This window comes from Diaphorina citri, unplaced genomic scaffold (genome assembly GCF_000475195.1).
Source record: "Diaphorina citri unplaced genomic scaffold, Diaci psyllid genome assembly version 1.1 scaffold677, whole genome shotgun sequence".
In the NCBI taxonomy this organism is placed as follows: domain Eukaryota; kingdom Metazoa; phylum Arthropoda; class Insecta; order Hemiptera; family Psyllidae; genus Diaphorina; species Diaphorina citri.
The window spans coordinates 70,522-76,480 of record NW_007378110.1 but is presented as its reverse complement, the minus strand read 5'-3'; the positions used below and the strand labels follow the sequence as shown (position 1 = coordinate 76,480).

The following is a 5,959-nucleotide window of genomic DNA, read 5'->3' as shown; positions in this document are numbered from 1 at the left end:
CCTAAGCATCAATTTTTCGGCACACGAATAAAATAGGTACTTTTAGTTACATTGTAATCGTTTTTGGAACCACTTTTTGCGTTACTTAAAGGCACATCCTTTTACATCCATGCCTATCCGGGAATGGCAAAGTTTGGTCAGAAAATTTCCGCTCGGCCGGGAATCGAACCCAGTACCTTCAGATTGAGAGTCAGAGGTGAGCTATTTTCTTTTCGGTGAATGGTCAGAAAATTTCCGCTCGGCCGGGAATCGAACCCAGTACCTTCAGATTGAGAGTCAGAGGTGAGCTATTTTCTTTTCGGTGAAAATACTGTTGGTCCCAGGGGTCCTCTTGAGAAGCCCTGGCACGGATAAACGCCCCTGATAATATTATCATCTTGAACATTTCTTTCATTTTAGAAGAATTAGTTCATTACTTATTCCACTTCCTAACACAAAGAGTCGCGCGAGCGGTCAGAAAATTTCCGCTCGGCCGGGAATCGAACCCAGTACCTTCAGATTGAGAGTCAGAGGTGAGCTATTTTCTTTTCGGTGAAAAACTGTTGGTCCCAGGGGTCCTCTTGAGAAGCCCTGGCACGGATAAACGCCCCTGATAATATTATCATCTTGAAAATTTCTTTCATTTTAGAAGAATTAGTTCATTACTTATTCCACTTCCTAACACAAAGAGTCGCGCGAGTAAGTTTTGGTGTAACTTTGATCTTGGCTGCAAGATATCTGTACTGGAGGACTTTGAGGTCTACTGATTAGGAGCTGAATTTCAAATACCAGACAGTGTAAACGAGGTATTTGCCTAGCAGGCAGAGGTTCTATCACGATAGTTTACAGAAATATCTTGTTAGATTTCTGTTTTATAATAAAGGAAGGGGGAGCTATTAACCCAAATGAATGATTATTAAAAATAAACAAATAATATAATTATGTATCTTGTTAGATTTCTGTTTTATAATAAAGGAAGGGGGAGCTATTAACCCAAATGAATGATTAAAAATAAACAAATAATATAATTATGTATGTTTTCATTGTTCAATAAATATACTATATTGTATGCCGATCTATTGGTGGGCATTGAATCCAGGTTGAACACCTGGAAGTGACACTTTTTCGAGGCAAAAACAACTTTAGAGAGGAAGGGAAGCGGTGTTTCGTTAACACGCCACTATCTGTGTTCGTACATATTTTCAAAAATATCTGGTGATTTGGTACATCATTTGAAGGACTGAACAGCCTGCCTTGTAGTTTTAAAGTGCAGTCAGTAAGGTTTCTTCAAATTAGATTGATCCCAAGGGCAAGATAAAACCTAGACCCTTGACAAATGAAGAATGCCTGACGGCATGTGATGTGTTCCAATTCACTCGACCCCAGAGTAGAGATATTAGAGAATTTTTGCACCGGTAGCTTGCGTGACGATAATTGAACCGTAAGACGTAAGTTAACCAAAACACGTTTCTGCGCATGCGCAGAAACGAGTTTTCGTCAAATAACGTCCAAGAGTTCAATTAACGGGACGCTAATTTTGGCTGCAAAAACCCTTTATTAGGTATAGAGGGCATGTGATGTGTTTCAAATTTTCAATCCACTCGACCCCAGAGTAGAGATATTAGGTGTAGAGAAGGACACGGTTGTCTAAAGTGCAGTCAGTAAGGTTTCTTCAAATTAGATTGATCCCAAGGGCAAGATAAAACCTAGACCCTTGACAAATGAAGAATGCCTGACCTTACGTCTTATAGAGGTATAGAGGGCATGTGATGTTTCAAATTTTCAATCCACTCGACCCCAGAGTAGAGATATTAGGTGTAGAGAAGAACACGGTTGTCCGCGCCACAAGAAAACACCCACGGTTGACTCGGATGAAACACCACGTCGAAAACACCATAGTCCTTCTTCTTATTATGATGTCGCAGTAGTTTGAGTGGAATATCACCTACTTGCTACTTAATAAATAAAAAACTCTTGACTTTATTTATTAAGTTATTGAAAGTTTTACCAAGTGTTATTTTGGTCTTATTATAAAATTACCTACTTGTTGTGAGTAGGAACGATCAACGATACCTACTAAAACTGTACGAAGTTAGATAAAGTCAGCCAGGCTAGTTATGGTGAGTAGAGCGTCTGCCTTGTAAGCGCTAGGTCAGTTTCGATTCCCGCAAGGGGCGGATTTTATCCTGAAGGGATAAGGTTCGTTCTCGGAACGGCTGGCTTTCTCCTATCCTGTCTTCCTTTTCTCTTCAATTGCGGGACGATAAGACACTAGCAGTTACAGTTCCCTCTATCAAACCTTTTTTTTTTCTTCATATTCGCTACTGATCTTGCGTTACATTACAGGTGAGTCATATTATGTTAAATAATTTCTCCTATCCTGTCTTCCTTTTCTCTTCAATTGCGGGACGATAAGAAGACCCTAGCAGTTACAGTTCCCTCGATCAAAGCTTTTTTATCATATTCGCTACTGATCTTGCGTTACATTACCAAGTGAGTCATATTTCACCCAGGTCAATACAGACAAAAACAGAGTCCAAGGGGAAACGATTTCTCTCTCTTTGAAATGAGAACATCATGTTTTAGAATCGGAAGAAATGATTTTACAGTCCGTGTACCGATACCTACCTACTTCGTTTCCTACCTATATTTCACCCAGGTCAATACAGACAAAAACAGAGTCCAAGGGGAAACGATTTCTCTCTCTCTTTGAAATGAGAACATCATGTTTTAGAATCTGAAGAAATGATTTTACAGTCCATGTACCGTAGTCCTATAGATGAAAACCTCAAAGGTTCTGAATTTCTGATGAAAACCTGTTATCAAAAATCCCTCTTTTTTTTCAGATTTAACTCGGTGAAAAAAAAGAAGAAGAAAATCAATTCTGGTATTTGGATTACTATTGCTACCCTTCGGTATTTTTTCCTTGTAATAAAAGCTTTACACCTTCCTTCATTATTAAAAAACTCTTGAAGGATAATTTCACTTTTATTCTAAGAATCCAATTTTCCAAGTTTACACCGTTATAGTTACCAACATAAATTCCAATTAAATTCCCAGCAGATAAATTAGGTAAGCGTAATACTACAGAACAAGAACACCCGTGTCTGTTATTTTAAATTATAAAATGGTCTCGAGTTGTAAATTTCAGAATTAGAACAAGGTCATGTAAGAATAGGTACCTGTGCAGATACCAACCAAGGATAACTTTGTTTATATTCAGTGATCTGCCAACTTAACAAATGGCGTGATCAAGTTATTCAAACTCTTCAAAGGTTTCTGGACTTTCTGATTTTAAATTATAAAATGGTCTCGAGTTGTAAATTTCAGAATTAGAACAAGGTCATGTAAGAATAGGTACCTGTGCAGATACCAACCACGGATAACTTTGTTTATATTCAGTGATCTGCCAACTTAACAAATGGCGTAATCAAGTTCTTCAAACTCTTCAAAGGTTTCTGGACTTTCTGGTCATACCTCATCATTTCCTGATAAACAATTTGTATGAATGCCGTGTAGTTATTTGAATATGCAATGTGCAATAGAAGAAAGATTAGTGGAGATGTCTGGTGCACTCAAAATTGTCATTTAACATGGTACGGCACTACGGCCTACCGCGGCCGCTGCCTATCTTCCCGTATAATGTACGTAAATTTGTATGAACGCCGTAAAACTTATTGAGTATGCAATATGCAATAGAAGAAAAATTAGTGGAGATGCTCGATGCACTTAACATTGCATGCTTGTGTTATTCATGAACATGAAGCAATGGGTACTTGGGTAATTAATCAAATTCTTCCCCTTCGTATCTGTCTTGTACAGGTACGAAGGGGAAAAAAGCAATTAGAGGGAAAATAATCTCCCTACTTGAAGGGATTTTAAAAAAAAGACAAACATTAACCTAATATCAAGGGAATTCTACTCAAAACGAACACAATTATAAGTACCTACCTAGTACCTAGGTCGTTAGGTATGTGGATAGGTAGGTCCTTTTGGATTGTTCGTAAATATTGTAGATGTAGATTTTTAGATAGATGAAAACATGGTACATGAGACATGAGATACAGCTAAAGGAATTTTATCTTTCCACTTATTCCAAGTTCCTACATTACTTCAACTCAGTCAGCTCCCATGGCGTAGTGGTCACTGCACTCGCCTTGCACGCGGGAGACCCGGTTTCGATTCCCGGCAGGGTAAAGAAATTTGTATCAAATGATTGATTCTGTGACTGGATATTGCGGGGCCCACTCAGCCTCGTGAGGAAAATGAGTAGCTATGACATAGGAATCCACACTGGAGGTTGAATTGCCAAGGGACGGTATTGTATCATAGGTGTGGCGTATCGGTTCATGAATAGGACAGCTGAATATGACGTGTTTCACAGAAAGTGGTTCACCACACTCGCATATAGGGGGAGGGGATTTAGTAAAGAGGAAGGAATGGGTAAGACGGGTATGTCCAATTCTTTACCTTGTCAGAACTACCTACTTCCTGGTATCTATTAGGTCGGTAACTGGAATCCCACCGGCCAATCTCGTGTTTGATAGACTTCAACTTGATATTTGGATTTACATTGTTCAACATCTTGCTTCTTAACCACTTAAAAAGTCAGCAGAATTTTATACGGTGACGTTAAAGCCGTTTAAAATAACACCTAGGTATGTAGTAAGCGGAATTTTAGATTTTTCAAGCTCAAATTGTTACAGGTAGTCCGAAGTAGAGTTTAATAAAGTTTGATTGATTGGGGTTTAACGTCACTGTACCTACATATAACAGGAAGTACATATATGTATTTACATTATGTGTATTTATAACTGTCCAGGCCGGAAATTTCATCCTCCATTAATGCTTCAGTAGTTGCCAGCCTAGTTAGCTTGGTTGGTAGGGCGGCTAGGGCGTCTGCCTTGTAAGCCCTAGGCTGCGGGTTGGATTCTCGACCAGGGCGGACTGTTTTTGAACTTTTTCAAAGTTTTGGCGTTCAATAGCGGCCGAACTGTACATTTCTCGAGTTCCGGCCCGCGGACACTTTTGGTCGCTATTAATTATGGAAGCTGTCTGCAAAATTTGAGCGACCTGTGGCTAAAGGTAAAGTCGTGAGAAGCGTTAGTTCCTTTAGAGCTTTTTCCCTGTATAGCCCTAAATAGCGGAACTTTGGTGGAATAATGGCCGAACCGTCGCGTACCTTCTGGAAACAGGGCCCAACGATATTTTCGATCTACATAATTTATCGAATCTCTGAGCCAAAAAATCTTGAAGTTCAAGGTCAGGAGTCACTGCCCAAAGATCACCCCAAGACTGCAAGAAAAGTTCTGTTGTAAATTTTTAGGAAAATAACTGACAAAGTACGAGTACACAAGAGTGTTGTAGTGACATTTACGAGTAATTACGTACACCTACAGGGTACGTGCTTTAAAAGAAAACACAACAGCACTGTTCTTTCCTCCGCTTCTTTCGTATTTCAAAATTTCATTGTTATACGTTGGTATAATATTATCATAATATCGATGTCTTTAACTCTTAATGGGAGCACAGGTGGATGATTAGAGCTCTGTTGACATATTATTGAAGGCAAAAAAGTTATGACTTTCGTTAGAAATGAATAGCTCCTAAAAATAGGAGGAAGAACTGTATAACTGTTGAGGTTTTTAACTTTTTAGTGATGGGGCTCTTACCCACCGGTCCGTAACAAGCCACTCGCCTCATCCAGCCTGAGTGGGGTTGGGAAATGACTAGAACGCAAATGCCCAGATGGTCATCCACCCGGATACTAACAGCGCGCTACGTTGATTAACTTCAGTGGACCATTGGGAACTGTTGTCTGCAACGTGCTATCGCCACTGGCCAATGTTATTTACAATGGACCCAAATAGGAAGGGTGTGCCTGTGGCGTTACTGCTGAATAAAAGGACGCGAAACAATATGAGCTCTGCTCACTCTCTGCTAAAAATTACGCTTTCGACTCAAGAAAATCCGGATAATT

General features: G+C 39.5%; 1 protein-coding gene across 1 annotated transcript in view; it reads right to left on the bottom strand.

Annotated features, from left to right (window-relative positions):
* Window positions 1–1,059: 1,059 nt before the first annotated feature.
* Window positions 1,060–5,959, bottom strand: part of LOC103511124 (ribosome biogenesis protein BOP1 homolog) — a 25,761-nt gene continuing 20,861 nt past the window's right edge. The window contains 1 exon segment of the mRNA XM_026824982.1: window positions 1,060–1,087. The gene's annotated coding sequence lies outside the window, so the exon portion shown is untranslated.